A 16,195-nucleotide genomic window follows, 5' to 3' on the forward strand; every position below is an offset into this window, starting at 1 on the left:
ACCTGCCGTCTTCGCTTAGTTCACAGACAGAAGGGGCAGAAGGTGGAACATCAGAGATGCTTCTTCACGGTCACGTCTAACAGAGTGAGTGGTTATTTCTCCAAGAGAAGCCCCACGCCTTACCAGTAACCACCAGTCCTAGTTATTTGCCTCTGTGTTAGTGTTTTCCCCTAGGGGAGGATGGAGAACAGATGCGCATTGCTCCTTTCTTTGCTGGTCGGGCTGGAGATAACTGGACCCGAGTGCTGGATGGTGTGGGTGCGCCGTGCATGGGGTGGTGGCCTGGAGCTCGTGGAGAGGGCTGGCTGGCACTGTGCAAGTACGAGGACTCTGCCTCTTCCTCTTCCCCCACAGTGCCCGTGCCTGTGACCCTACCCCGCCTCTGATACAGCAGAGTTCACAGCCGAGGCTGCTTTAGTAAAGCTGAGGTCATCACAGGCGGAGAATGTTTTCTTAACTGCTCTGGTCATGGGAGCTTAGATGTTTAAGGTCTTCTGGGCCTGTGAATGTTGCTGCTTAGTTCTGTTCATCCTCTCCTTCCCCCAAGGAAAGTTTAGTACACTTAACAGTGGTGAGTTTTATGGTCTATAAATTCTGGCTCTATAAAGCAGTTGGAACCGAAAGTTTAAATGACTTCTAGATTACTGTTTTTGTTTTTATTTTTATTTATGAAATGTAGATATTCTAGGGAGAAAATCCAGAGAAAAAGAAAGATGAAAAAAAGCATTTCATAATTCTGTCCCCTTGGTTTGTTTACTGTTAACATGTTAATATTAGTATTTTTCTAGTTTCATATATAGAGAGGTATGTATATATGCATATATATGTGAAATTGTTCTTTAAATGGTGAAATAGCCTTTCTCTAACATTAAAAGTAACATACGCATCTAGAAAATAGAAGACGGAAACGTGTTTTCCCATCGCCCCGCGCGCCCGCCTCCACCAGGGTGAGTGCGGCTTGACTTTCTGGCGTGTTTCCAGTCTTGTCTGGGATTGGAGCTGTTTCTTAGCGCTGCCGATCACTCAGAGTTTCCAGTTGAACATGTGTGTTTATCTGTGTGGCTGCATTTAGTTTAAAATAAGTTTGTGCCTGTCCCTAGGAAGATTTCTCCTAAATAATTTAGAAGGCGAATTCCTTAGCCTTGTCTAGTCTCAAACATACACTTCATAGAACTTTTTTTCAGTCGCCACCTCACAGTAAACTGCTTCCTGTAAGCTTGTTGATAGTGCGCGTTTACTGTCTCTATTCACGTAGTGGCTACTTCTGTGTGTGTACTGTGTTTGGGCGGTGTGTCCTTTAGATTGTGAACTCCGTCAGAATAGGCCAGTTTGAGTAATCTCATAACACCATGTGATGAGAAGCACTTTGTAGTTTTTACTAAGATCTTGAAAAGTGGGCACTCATTGCCACTGTACATACTGGTTACTTAATATACTTTTCCTTGACAGATGCTCCTTAAATGACAAGGTGTTTGCCATAGTCTTTATTCTTTTAACTTATCTGAATACAAGGAAAAGCAAAGTTAGGGAAAGGAGGCAGCATATGACTTAAAAAAGCCTGACTGTTCGAAACCTCTGTGGTAGATTCTGTGTATTTCTATTGACACTTGACTTACACCTTCCCTCCGTTGAATAGTTGAGGTGGTTCAGTCCCAGTGTTTGTTTCCGTATCATCTCCAGCATCTGTTGCTTCCTTTGTGTGGGAGGGAGATGCCGGCTGCCAGGCTGTCTCTAAGTGGGGCTGTGACATCACGCCTGATGGATGGGCACAGCCGTGGGGTCTCCAAGTGTGCTTTGGCAGCAGGCACACCAGGCACAGCTGGTCTGACGATGTACTTATCTTCTCCTGCAACTCCATGAAAATTATTTGGTGTATAGTGGAATGATGCCAATGGGTACTTACTTGATGGAGAAGGCACGAGTGACTCAAGAGCCCAAGAATGGTGTTCAGTGCAGACTTGAAGATTTCAGTGAATTCAAAGTACCATCGTCTTACTGAGTTTTTGCCTCTAAATCATTTCGTGCAGCGCTGATGGAGACATGCTAACTTTCTTCATTTGAAGTTTAAGAAATGGTCATTTTGGTAGAGTAGGTGGTTGAAACAGCAGGGAAGACTGTGGACAGACAATCAGAGCGAATTTACTTTGATTCAAATCTCAGAAGGTTTGCTGTGTCTGAGACGCATTTCGTAGCAGCTTGTGTACATTTTTAGTTTTTTTTTTTTTTGGCGGTACTCGGGCCTCTCACTCCTGTGGCCTCTCCCGTTGCGGAGCACAGGTTCCAGATGCGCAGGCTCAGCAGCCATGGCTCACGGGCCCAACTGCTCCGCGGCATGTGGGATCTTCCCGGACCGGGGCACGAACCCGCGTCCCCTGCATCGGCAGGCGGACTCTCAACCACTGCGCCACCAGGGAAGCCCTCGTGTACATTTTTAGATGGAATGTTTAGGGGAGATTCCATGGTACCACTGGGTTTTTTCCTTTATATATCTCTTAATGTGTATATATTAACTTAATTATATTTATATTATGAATTACTACATACTATAATTTATTTACGTAATTAAAGTTTAATCACTTGTGCGGAAGCCTTTTCCCTGAATTGACACTGGTTTTTATAATATTTGAAAAAGCTCAACATGCTATTTAAAAAACACATGGGTCTCTAGAATTTGTTACTTATTATATCTCTAAGATTTATGACCCCCCCCCCCCCCCCCCAAAAATAGTTAAGGATGTCCTTGTCTTCAGTTAAAATTAGCCACTGAGGGGCTCTTAGCTCTGAACAGCGAGCTTCAAATTAACCCTTTATTTACTCTGGACTCTTAACTCCAGAGGCATTTCTTTCTTCCTTTTAAAAGCCGTAGAGAACCTTAAATTTTAAACTCAGTCTTACCCCCTCCTGCATCTGCGCTTAGTTAGATAAACCAATCAATCTAATGAATTCTGCAGACAGAGGCTACAGCGCTCTGTGTGCCTGTTTTAGCCCAAGGCTCAGTATTCCACAGACAGACAGCTAGTGAGTATACACACGTGTAAACATCCATGCACAGACGCGAGGTCGCCAGCTTATCCTGAGCCTGGCAGGAAAAGAGGGTGTTTTCTGATTTCTCCTACAGATGTGTTTAGTTTCGTTGCTCACTCAGTCCAGGCTCTGGTGCTGTGGACGTGCTTTTGCGTCCTTTGAGCGTCCTTGCTTCATCCTGTGTTCTGAGATCCCTCTGGTCTGGGTCCCTCCTGTGCTGGCTCTTCCAGCCCCTCAACTCTCTCTGGAAGGTCTGCCCGCCTGCACCTTGGCAGGGCTCCCCTCCCCCGGGGGCAGCCTGATGCCCTTTCCTGGTGTGTCTCTCCATCTCTGCATCCTGCCCCTGGCTGCCATCTGTGCAGAAGTGGCCTTCAGCCAGCTGACTGAATGCACGTGTTCCTTGGAGGAGCCTACACAGGGACATGGTTCTTGCTAAAAGGCCGTCGAGAAATGTGACATCTCAAACTCTCGGCCTTCGTGTTTGGAGTCCCGGCAGATGGTAAATTTGGTGGTTTGTGCTGCTGGTTGCAGGTGGATGGCAGGGGCTGGTTCCACCAGGATGACACCCTTCTTCGTGCGTGGGAGTTTGGGTTGGTGAGTGACCTTTCCGGGTTTCCACTGGAGAAATGTATTTGAAGACGGAACTAACTGGTTTGCATTTCGGTGGAGACGCCATTGAGGTAGTGACTCTGTACGTTGTGTTGGTGGTGACGGCCCTGGTTTCCTCCCCTCCCCTCCCCTCCCCTCCCCTTCCCTTCTCCAGCCTCATCGCCTTGAGGGCAGAACAGGGTCTCTGTGGCCCGACTCTTGGCCTGAGAGTTCGTTTTAACACACCCACTCCGAGGTGGCCAGCCTGACCCCAGGGCCGCGCGGACTCTCACTGTGTGTGTTGCTTCGCAGACACTCAGCACATAGGGCGGCGCTTGGTGGTCCGGGGGTCGGTGGGGGGCGTGCTGGGTGCTCTTTAGGGAGCGTCTGGGTGACCGTTGCGTCTGTGATGTCCCAGGCCGGCTTTTCCGGGTCCCTCTCCAGCAGTTCCAGCCTGCAGCTTACTCTCCGCAGTGTGCGTGTGTGTGTGTGTGTGTGTGTGTGTGGCTTTGTGTGTGTGTGCGCGCGCGCGCGTGTAAAAGGAGGAAAGATGTATTAGGTACCGTGATCTCACGGAGCTAGTTTTAGACCAGCATGACTTATTACAGCTTTGTGAACTGTGCATGTAGTACCCTGCCCTGAAGTCTATATAAAGTGATAAATAACAAAAAGTTTGCTGAAACAAAGGAATCTGCACCTTTCCTTTGCTTTAAATAACTGCTGGTTGAGGGGATAGGGGACTATCTGAGGTAAAAGAAGTGAGGTTAAGATACGACATTGAAGTTGCATCTTCAAAATTTGTGGAAACTTTTTGTTTGCCTCTTTATATCGGAGAGCCTTAATCCTGTATTATTGTCTTCCACTCTTAAAATTAAAAATTTGTTTTCTGGAAAACAATTTTTATTCCTGTATGCGATAAAATTCACGTTTTAAACAGCAACTCTGTATATCTTTTAAAGTCACAGTCAAAAGAAACATTATTTTCTGATAAAATACAAATAGTATTCACCATCAGCAGTGCCGTTTATTGTGATCACAACATGTCTCCGAATGAAAATACTGGGAATGAAGCTGTAGCAGGGTGAGTTTGTCCCCCTCGTAGCTGTGACGCTCCTTAAAAGCTTCAGAATGCAGTTGATTAATACCAGTCTCAGCACTGAGTCATCTTCTTTCTAACTGAATCACATAATGAAGATAATTGGTTCTCTCTCCTCCCATCCTTTTGGTATCTGGAGTTTTGGCATCTCTCCACATTTTCCCAAGAGGAGCCCCTGTAGTTTATCGGTGCGTCCTTGTATGAGAAGGTGACACGTGGTTGAAGACGCACGTCGCTAACTGTTCTCTAGCGGGAGGCCTGAGCAGACCGTGCAGTCAGCTTGCGGTGAGACGACCGTTTCAGGATCTGGCTGTTGCTCTTGTTGGGGGCCGGCGCCCTCGCTTGGCCTCTCAGCCGTCACAGCGGGGAGTCGATAAGCCTGGCAAGTGTCCACGTACCTGCTGCCCGAGGGCGGGTGACACCGAGCTCGCTGGTCTGAGTTCACCGGGGTTGCCCTTGACAGGCTGCCGCAGGCACGCTTCGTGTTCGGAGTTGTATTACATCAGTTTATAGAGCAAAAAAAAGATCATTGTAGTTCGTTTTCCGAACCTCACGTTTGAGTACCTGCCGTGTGCCGGGCGCCACGGCGGTCTTTGCATGTTACCTGACTTTCCTATTCCTCCACCCTGGGGTGTGACTCCCCAGCCAAGAATGGAGTAGAGTTTCCTCCTCTTGCATGCAGGGAAACTGAGGCTCAGAGATTTACTCTTTTTAACTTTTTATTTCTTACTTTGAAGATCACCTGTCTCAGCTCCAGCTGTACACAGTGCACACATTTAGTCTGACAGGGCCTGTCAGGGGCCTGGACGTGAGCAGGGTGGAGTCCCTGCCTTCCTGGAGCTTACGTCCTCACAGAGGAGGTAGATTTTTTTTTTTTTTTTTTGCGGTACGTGGGCCTCTCACTGTTGTGAGAGCAGGGAGGGTGGGCCGGGTGGGGAGTGAGGTGCCAGGCATCGTCGTCAGCTTTGTGACCCATCCCTGGGACGTGAGCCTGGTTCAGAAGACGGAGCTGGCAGCTCGCGGGAGGAGAAGCCTTCCAGGACTAGGGTCCTCAGTAAGAGAGCCTTTGCACCAGCAAACCTTATTGCAGCAGGCTTATATATGATGCTGTAACAGGGACCTCTCCCTCTGTGCTGGATGGGTGAGCACACCCAAGCACTGCGCCACCAGGGAAGCCCAGGAGGTAGATTTGAAGCGGGGTTTTGTGGGGCTGAGTGCTGAGACAGATGACGATCTGTCTGTCCCCAGATGCATGGTTTTTATGCTACTGGATGTTTTCGTTGCCTTTCTAGGTTCTTCTGCAGCTTGAGCCGTGCAGCTGGTGTGACTGTGGTGCAGAGCTGGGGGGGAGGTGGCTGTTCTGGGGGGAAGGGTGTCTCCAGCTGGGAGGCTCGGGGACACATTGTATAAATTTCTGACGGAGTATAAAGCATCCATCAAGACTTTTCCCAAGAAGGACCAAACTGTACCGTGGGCTGTACCTGAATGGATTGGTCTGGTTCACAGCAGAACTTCCCTTTGGGTTTTATTAAGACTGGAGGTCAGTCCCCCATCTAGTCTAGGGGAGGGGGTGGATCCTACAGGGTCAGACCCCCCGTCGGCTGCTCAGGTGCATGTCTGGGGCTCAGGGTTAGGGTTCTGTATTCCTCCCATTTTCTCTCTTCACGTGATTTGGTATGTTTCTAAAAAGTAGGAGAAAGTAGGGCTTCCCTGGTGGCGCAGTGGTTGAGAGTCCGCCTGCCGATGCAGGGTATGTGGGTTCGTGCCCCGGTCCGGGAAGATCCCACGTGCTGCGGAGCGGCTGGGCCCATGAGCCATGGCCGTTGAGCCTGCACGTCCGGAGCCTGTGCTCCGCAACGGGAGAGGCCACAAGAGTGAGAGGCCCGTGTACCGCAAAAAAAAAAAAAAAAAAAGTAGGGGAAAGTAGAAGGGAGAGGCGTTTTAGATTATTTTCCTAGCTGGAATTGGAAAATAAGGAGACGAGGTTTAATCACTGAGGCTATCCTGTAGCTTTTCTCCGCCCGCGGTCGTGAGGCACCATCACTCACAAGCAAGGAGGTTTTTTGTGTTTTTGTTTTTAAAGGGGTGGGGGGCAGCCAAGTAAACTTTAATATATCTATATATCTATATATAGATATATATATATAGATATGTTTTTTTTTGGGTGCGTTGGGTCTTCGTTGCTGCATGCGGGCTTTCTCTAGTTGCGTTGACCAGGGTCTACTCTTCGTTGTAGTGCGCGGGCTTCTCACTGCGGTGGCTTCTCTTGTTGCGGAGCACAGGCTCTAGGTGCACGGGCTTCAGTAGCTGTGGCACGCGGGCTCAGTAGTTGTGGCTCACAGGCTTAGTTGCTCCGCGGCATGTGAGGTCTTCCCGGACCAGGGCTCGAACCCGTGTCCCCTGCACTGGCAGGCAGATTCTTAACCACTGCGCCACCAGGAGGCCCAAGTAAGGAGTTTTGAGAAGCACTGGGGCGGTCCACATCCGCGCAAGTCCCCCTGGATGAGCGCGGATGCCGTGTAATGTTGCCCGTGATGCACTTACCTGAATTTTGTTGCCTAAAAGCTTTTGGAAAGGGGGTGTCTGTCAGGAGTTAGACTATCTCGTTTCTGTTTTCTGTTTGCCCCAAAGACTTGTGGAACTCGGTCCTTGTCTTCTTGAGTCACTTCTGTGGAAGCATCCTCAGAGCTGAGGGAACGGCTCTTCACACGTGGTTTCCATGAAGATCCCCCAGACACTTCTGCAGGCTGTAAAGTTGTGTCAGGCCAGTTCATGGTATTTGAGTGGAAACTGCCATTTCAGAGCAAAGAGGGAATCCCTTTCCAGATACGCAGATTACCCACAGTGAAGAGAATTATTTGAAAGTAACAAAACACACCTTTACACTAAGGCTTATTTCCTTGTTGCCACGATTGGCACACGATTGCAGATTTCTGTTATCCGGGAAGCGCCAGGAGCCAGGTTGGAGGTACTTACTTCCTATTTTGGCTTAACACCATGACACTTGCAAGATAGCTGACCCAAGGAAGATCTGATTACTTTTCTCTAGACTGTCCTTGCTTCTTTCTCCTCTTGCGCTCACCTGCTGTGGTATATCATGACACAGATCATATAAGCAGGAATTAGGGTAGCTCGTGAGGGTGGGAGGTGAGGGAGACAGGAAGGGTGAGGGAAAGGTCAAGGTAAAACCATGAAACATGCCCCAAAATCTTTGCTTGGCCACTGTGATGCTCGAGGTCAGAATTAGAAGATCACTGAGCTTTGTAAATACTGGCCATTGGACACCGTCCACCACCAGTCACTACCCATCCCGACCCTGGCAGAGAGTATGGTCTATTACTTGCTTGATTTTGGCAATTTCTATACTTTTGATTCAGGCATGAACTAAATAGCTTGCTTATAGTGATTGAGATCAAACAAAAGTTATTTTAACGATCTCATTGAAAGCATATTTTGCACATTAATTTTGTTCAGTTGATTTCCTATGTGTGACTTAAAATTTTCAAAATTATGATGATATTCCTTTAGTGGTGGGAAAGTGGGACCAGATGGTCTCTATGTTGTTTGGAGGTGAGGGTCTTTAGCCTTCCACCCTGGTAGAGGAATCAAAACATCTGTAAATCCAAGTTGTTGTGTTCTGAACACCCTGGGTTCTAATTTAATGAGCCATATAAAACAAACTGAGTCTCAGATTCCTTCACCGGCAGATGCCCCGAAAGGCTTAGTGGTTATTACCTGCAAGGGTGTAGGTTGTAGGTGGTGTGGTGTTCTTGTCCGCTGATTCCATTACCTGGGTTCATTTCAGTTGACCCCCTTCCACCACCCCCCCCCCCCATGGGCATTTGTTCCCACTTCTTTGCACACTGGTAATTTTTAATTGGATGCCAGCCATGTGATTTGTACCTTATTGGGTATTTGGACGTTTTATATTCTTGTAATATTCTTGAGCTTTCGCCTGGGATGTAGTTAGTTACTTGGAATCCGTCTGAGCCTTTTAAGGTCCGTTCCTTGGGGTCAGATCAGCATTTAGTCTAGAGCTAATTTTACCGCACTGCTGCGGCAGGAGCCTCCTGAATGCCGTGCCCAAGTTCCTGTGAATGCGGAGATTTTCCAGTCTGGACAGTGGCAGCAGGCACTGTTCCCCGATCCTCTGGGGGTCCTCCCCTGACCTCAGGAGGATGTGTTGGGTGCTCTGCTCAGATCTCCTGCCCCGTCTCTGCATCTCTCCTCCCTGACCTCTGTCCTGCACGCTCCAGCTGCCCTCAGCTCTGTGTCCTCAGCTCAGCATCCTCTGGGCTTCGGTGGGGTTTCCTCTCGCTTTGCTGCAGCCTGGAATCTCCCGGGGCAGCAGCTCGGCATTTGTAGGTCTTTCCTCGTGTTCCCGTCTCTCAGAGCTCACTGTCCTTCAATCCCTGGTGTGCAGGGTCCTAAAACTCGTTCATTCGTTTTATCTATTGTAGTTGTTCAAGTGGGAGTACATCTGGCCCTTGACCCTCCTTCTTAGCCAGGAACAGAAGTTTGGCCTTTGTCCTTTTCACTTGCAGGCTATTTTCAGAGCCAGCCTTTGACTGACTTGCCGTGTCAGTTGTGTAAGTAGGGGCTCTGTGTGTGTGGGTGCGCGATGGGGCCAGTCAGAAGCGCACAGACGTGTGATGTTGTCCACACTCATAGCTCCTCCAGAGCTGTGCCCCTTCTTGCCACCGCTTACTAGGGCCTGGCTTTCAGGTTTTAACATGTGCTCAGTGCTCTTGGTGGAGTTCACCCCTGGCTTAGGGAAGGGCGTGGGCACAGAGGCAAGACTCTGTCCAGGGCCCTCGGGCAGGTCAGGAAGGTGAAGCTGGCGCGATGGTTGATCCCGGGCTCCAGGTACCTCTCCTCTGCTCCGGAAACAACTTGAGCTTGGAAATTTCTGATCTCAGAAAGTCATGGGCCTGGATTGGTACCATTGGAACCAACAGGAATATGTGACCGTGGAGGTCCGAGCTCTGGGTGTCGCTGACCCAGCGGGAGGCAGGTTAACCAGCAAGGTTCCCATTCTTCAAACTCCCCTCGCCCTCCCCATACAGCTGAGCGCTGGAGTGAGTGGCCGGAGCGGGGAGCTTGGCGGTGACTCGGGACCAGCAAGGGGGGCGTGAGGGCCCCCTGTCCAGGGAGGGCGGGGGAGCTGGACATGCGAACGGCCAGAAGGAAACTCATTTGGATGCTTATGGAGTTAACGCCTCTACTCGAAACTCTTAACTTTCCCCCACGTAGGAAAATAGCATTGTTGAAAATTGGGCAAGTTAAAGAAGAAAACCTCTGTAATCCAGAGGTAATCTTAGGGCACAGTTCTTCTTTTTTCTTTCTGTGTACACATTGAAACGTGTGGAGTTATCTAAATATACTTGTACACCGGTGTTACCAATGGCAAAATGCTGATGTTAAGAATATATTATTTTGTCATCTTCTGAGCATTTTGGATTACTGATCTCTTTCTGGTCTCATAATATAATTACAGGTTTGGTTATGTAGGGGAGGAAAAAAACCCTTGCCTTCTACCCTTTTAGGTTCTTGATCATGTAATAAAAGATTAACAAGACGAAAACGAACAGGTTTGCTAACTTGTCTATCTTGTATATACATGGGAGCCTTCACAAGGAAAACGAAGACTCAAAGAAGACTCTGTCTGTGTACCAGGTTGAACAGAGAGATGCCATTGTGGACCAGTAACTAAACCATATGGGACAGCTAACAGAAGATAAGAGGCTTGCTTGTACAGAATTCTTTTGGCCTCAATCCCCTGGCTCTGGTGATAAGAATGTTTTTTCCAGTTGGTATAGGAAGGATGCTGCCTTTCATATGGGAGTTTTATCGCTTGCTTTCAGGGAGAAAAGGGGAGGTCAGAGCACCTTTTTTGTCCCTGCTGCTTTTCAAGTCCCTTTAGCTTAAAATAATCCCACGTCAAAGAGCATATTTTGGGGTGACAATCAAGTGTTTTGGTGGCGGATTTGATTTTGGTCACTCTGGGCCTTACCCAGGAGATCTGCTTTCCATCTCTGTGGGGACCTAGGTTTCAGCTCTTACTTTAGGGGCCATACTAAAGGGTCCCCAATGGAGGAGGAAAATGGATGGGTTCTAAAATCAAGTATTGATGTGATTTATTTCAAGTTAGACTATCGAAGCAACTTGTATCCTGGGGAATTGTGTCCTGTAAATTGGGGCTTGACACTTTGGAAAGTTCTCATAGTTTCGTGTAGATCCTGGAGAAAATAGCGATGGGTCTTACCTGACTTTGTGATTTGAGTTAGCTCACCGTGTTCATTCGCCATGCTGTGCTTGTTGGTCAGGGGTCATCCCAGAGGTGTGTCTTGGCCTCCTTGCAAGCACCAGTCTCCCCAGGTTTTTCGTGAGTGAGAGACGTTGAGGAAAATGGGTTGTACTTGCCGTCCTGCACCGTCTCGCCACAGCCTGAAGTTACCACCCTGCCACGCCCCTCCCGGTGGACGGTGCCGCTCTGCAGTTCTCTTCTTCACCACGCTGCTCTTAGAGCCCAGTCGAGTGACACAGCCTCGCTGAAATATAGCAGATTTCATAGAACACTTCGCTGAGTCAAGTAAAGTCCTACGTGGTGGTGTCTGTCGACAGAAAGAGCAGGTTAAGCGCTTCAGGGCCGTTAGGGTTAGACTTTGGGGTCTCAGAAGTCCGTTGGCTCAGTAGCAAAACTAGGGAGCATGTCTGTTTGTCTGAAATGTGTTCAAGGCAGTATTCCTTGTTGAGTAAGACGTCACGAGGGCAGCTATGTTAATTTTGTCATTTTTCTGTTGGGGTTTTTGTTCTGGAGCTGATGGGTCTTCTGAGATGGACGCGGATTAATTTTAAAGAACGTTCCATTCCTTCCTTCGACCAGATCCTGGACCTTCATTTTGCTCTAGAAGCTTCCCTGCAGAGTCGTGTTCGCCTCTGTCTGGTTGAATTATCAGTGAAGTTAAGTTGCAGAACTCTTCATATGTCTGAGTCATAAAAATTAATTTTGGTTAATTCAGCTTGGTGTGATACACTCTCAGATGTCGCTGGGGTTTGCCAAGTGAAAGGTGATCTGCCCTCATTTCTCTGCCAGTTCACAGTCCCGTAAAGAAGGGGTTGGTAGTCGTTAACTAAAACAAACTTGTAAACTTTTTTTCTAAAATGGATAGTCAATGGCTATTTTCATTCTAAGTATATACCTTTTGGCGGTGAAATCTGCCAGAGATACCCGTGTATTTCATTTTATTAGTATTCTCTCCATCTAGTAAAGATAGAGTGACTAATGAATGGCCCTTCCTGTTTTTGTTCAGCTCTTAATGAGTAGGCTTAATTCTGTAAGGAGGGGCTGCTGGGGAGAGCACCCCCCAGACCTCCTGGGTCCTCCCAATCGGGCTCATTGGAGGTCTGCCTGCTGGCAGTGGAAGGAGACAGAATTTTGGTAACAAGAGAGTTTAAACAACATTTTCAGGAGTCATTAAGAAACCCTACTAGTCCTATGCACTGCTCTGTGCTCAGACTGTGGAGTGGACAGGGCTTTTCCTATGACTCCCAAACCCACAGCGGCTTTTGAAGATGACCACGATTCAGATGTACACTCCCCGTCCCGTGTCCGCCCCCCCCCCCCCACCCCCCCTGTCCTCTAGCAGCCAAGGAAGGCAAAGGAAAACTCCTCCCTAGTCTTAGCCTGAGACAAAGACCTTTTCTGTCGGAGTTTGCTCCCACTGGGGAGAGTCCAGAATGCTAATTGGCATCAGCTGCCTTAGATCACCAGGGGGCTGGCAGCTGCCTCATCCCTGGAGGAGACCCAGAGGGGGGCCTGCTCTCCTCCCCAAAAGTCCGCTCTCCTCTCTCAAGTGACCCTTAATCTTTTTTTTTCCATCTGTACATGACTGTGGCCTCCTAAAGGGGAGGATGAAGGGCAGAGGCGTTTGGACTCGGCCGGGATACTTGGATATATCACTTCCTCATGGAGCTTTGCTACATCCACTTTCTTTGCAATTGTGGGATTTGTCATCGTTTTTAAAATGCAGTTAGTCTGTTCTAAGTCTGTTTTCCGCTGTGTCTTTTCTGGCAAAATGAGGTGTTTGTCTTTGGTGGTGGTGTGCATGCCTTTAAATACTGGAATGAGAAGACCGAACTTGTTTTCACCTAATGACTGAAGGGAGGTTCGAACTCAGAAGTTGGTTCGTTATTACCCTAAAGACACCGTATAAGACACTATATTATAAGCATTAGTCGTGATTAGGATTCCAGCTGCAGTTGGCTCCAAACTGTTGGTAGATTCTGCGTTTCTGATGCTTTTCCTCCAAGGTGGGCACTCATAATTAGACAGTGAATGACAGTTAGTGGTGCTGAGTGCCTTTTTATTTTACAATCTGTGCAATAGCCATCTATTTGAAAATCAGAGAAGCCAGAGAAGGAATGTTTCAAAGTATATATAATCCTTATCCTGAAATGATGATTTGAGAGGACAGTATGTTTTCCTCTCAGTATTTGTAGTTCAGTTTCATCTGCTTCCAGGATTTGACTACTTAAGACCCCGGAAGTATTCTGGCAAGAGACATCGATCTGATTACTGTATTTTCAGAAAATATTTGGATGTTTCAGTCATATTAGAAAAGCTGTTACCAAACTGTGTTTAAGCTGTTCTTATGTCATATTTCCTTGTTTGTAACTTGCAGCCCAGTTTCAAAGATGTTACAGCCTGCGTCTTACGGTTGATGGTGAATCGTAGTTTCGTTACGAAAAGTGATTGGGTGTCTGTCTAGCAGCATCTTAGGTTCAGGGAGATGCGTTGTGCCGTGATGGTCCTCCAGCAGTATTACCCGTGTGCATATTAAGTGCTTTTCACACCGGTGAGCAGTACCGCATTTAAGCCTATGGGGATCTTTAAACGTGTAAGATGTGTGAGGATTTTAACTCAGTGGGCTCCGAAAACATCAGGTGCCGATGGAGGGTCTTGGTTGTTCTTACACAGAGCAGTGAACGAGTTAGATCCTGGAAGACACTGGTTTTTGTCACTAAAAGAAAAAATATGTCAAAACCAGTCACAGTATGTCAAGACCCTTAATTATTGCTCAGGAAGCTTCTTGTGGGAGAACTGCAGGTAGCGTTTGCTTTCTGTCCAGAAGTGAAACCTACTGGCAGAGCATCACAGGGACTAAAGACCCTGGGGTGACTTAGGCAGCGTGGGGGGCGGGTGGAGGCCCCTAGGAAGGGTTAGGGATGGAGCAGTGAAGTCCCGCCTTCCGTCCGGGAAGGCACACATTACTGCACGAAGTGAGTGGCTGCGCTCTTAGCACAGAAGATTAAAATCAGTAGTGTGTTGATTTTTCCCTATTCTAGTTCAGCATTGTTCCTTTTGTTTTTGTTTAGTCTTTGTACCCCAGATCCTTACAGGTTTACCGGTTTTGGATAAGAGGAAAAAAATCAAACCTTTAGTTGACTTTCTAATCCTGGAGTAACACCACCTCCTTTCCAGCAGGAGCGAGGCTATGGCCAGACTCGCGCTCATTTTTGTTAGGAACGTGTCAGTCTCGACAGGCCTCGTTGGGGTGTCCTGGCTGCCCAGGAACCCAGAGACTGTGGGCGGCGAGTCGTGAGCTGTGATCCAGAGAGAGCAAGGCACCTGTGCCGGCAGGGTGGTGGTCCTTCCACAGCATGGGCGCGAACGTGAGCGTAAGATAAAGCTGTGGATGGATGGGGCTTCCTAATTCTGCTTGGGGCGTGCTTCCTTGTGCCCAGTATGAACAAAAGCTGTTGCCCCTTTATGTTTTATAGTATAAAGCTTCTATACTATAAAGGTCCCAGATAGAGGTGTGTGATTGTGTAGTACTAGCCAGGCTAAGCTCTGGTTTTTTTAGAATTAAGCTAGTTAATTATCCTGGTTGTTCAGCTCCCACTGTTCATTGCTGCTTTAACCATGGCCATTGAAATTCATATGTATTTGGTGTGATTTACATATATATGGGTTTTGAATGAGAATGATTACGCAGACTAGTGTCTAGACTGTGCTTAGCCATGTGACTCTGCTTCATATTTATGTCATCATCTGCCAAAGTCACATGACAACCATGCCTGTCTTCTGTACGCTGCCGTAGTCTCATACTTAACGTCTCTGGACCGAGCTGGAAGCCACCGCCATGAGAATCACCGGTGTTGGATGATTACATGTTTTCGTGGGTATTGGGTTTATTAAGCAGTAATGACCAACTGAAAGTTGTTTTTAAAAAGACATTTTCTTTTTTCATTTGGTCTCACTGTTAATATCTAATTAATGATGTTGCCCTAAGAGCAGTGTTTGCAAACCAAACTTACTTTAGGTCTGTGAGGCCTTATGAAAGGTTCTTGGAGATGCTAGGCTGCAACAGTAGGTTTTGTGTGTGTGTGTGTGTGTGCGCGCACACGTGTGCATATACACGTACCTATGTGGCTCAGAATCCCTGAGTCTTCCCTGGAGACGGAAGGATATCAGCTAAAGTGGAAGGAGTGTGTCAGTGTAGAAAAGTCAGGAGGTTTTAGGGAACCAGTCATCATTTCCTGTTGAAAATACATGAAATGAAGGGAATCCTAGAGATCTGGTTACGAGGCTTTGCTCAGAGATCTTCTTCATCTTCCCGCAAACACCCCTTTTCTAACCAACGCAGATTTTCTCTATTCCTACACATTCTCTCTTCTTTCTCACTTTAATTCTGCTTTCCTCTCATTCTCGTGCTACCTGTAAACCTTTCTTCGGATGACTCTTTGCAGATGGTTTGGCGTTACCCTCTCCCCGTGTCCGTGTGTGCAGCAGGGCACAGGACGCCCCCGATGACGCGGTTTTCCCCGGGGCGGTGGGGGGGTGTTGGTGTGGGAGAAGGCGGAGACCTCAACGTTCACAAGAGCAGCTTATTTTTATTTTCTGGACCTTTGTCACCATCTGTCCCCTTCATTCTCCCTCTAATCTTCTCATACAGACTCTTCAGTTCTTCCTCTGCTCGTCTTATTTTAGTAAAGCAAGAGGCGGGGGGATGAGCCCCCCAGTCTAGGATGGGGGACAATCTAGGGACAACCTGCCGCCACTGAGTGGTGTTTATGTTTCTGGGCTCCTGGACTGGCCCGAGTGTCTTGGGGGCGCTGTCCGTCCAGGACCACAGGGCCCCTGAGCTTGGCCCCTGCCCCCGACCCAGGGTGATGGTGCTGTGTGATGCCCTCAGAGGTGAACCTTAAGTGCGTCGGACGATTTATACTCACAAATGTTCTCTAGAAAAGAAGCAGCCCTTCCTAGTCATTTGAAGTAGTATCAGCCAGTTTCCTTTTTCCTCCCATTTTTACAGATAAGCCAGTTGAGGCCCAGAGCAGTGGAGAGAATTGCCTGGGCCTGGGGTCACGTGGCCCGTGGAAGAGCCAGGCCACGCGTGCCCTCTGCCCCTGCTGCTTCCTGTTTCATCTTTACCTTTTGTGCTTGTACTTCTTCTTGCAGAGCTTGTAATCACATTTCAAAGG

At 48.0% G+C, this 16,195-nt stretch overlaps 1 protein-coding gene across 38 annotated transcripts in view; it reads left to right on the plus strand.

Annotated features, from left to right (window-relative positions):
- MAP4K4 (mitogen-activated protein kinase kinase kinase kinase 4) overlaps window positions 1-16,195 on the plus strand; it is a 176,258-nt gene that overhangs the window by 96,098 nt on the left and 63,965 nt on the right. The window lies entirely within an intron of this gene.

This window comes from Phocoena sinus, chromosome 13, assembly GCF_008692025.1.
Source record: "Phocoena sinus isolate mPhoSin1 chromosome 13, mPhoSin1.pri, whole genome shotgun sequence".
In the NCBI taxonomy this organism is placed as follows: Eukaryota; Metazoa; Chordata; class Mammalia; order Artiodactyla; family Phocoenidae; genus Phocoena; species Phocoena sinus.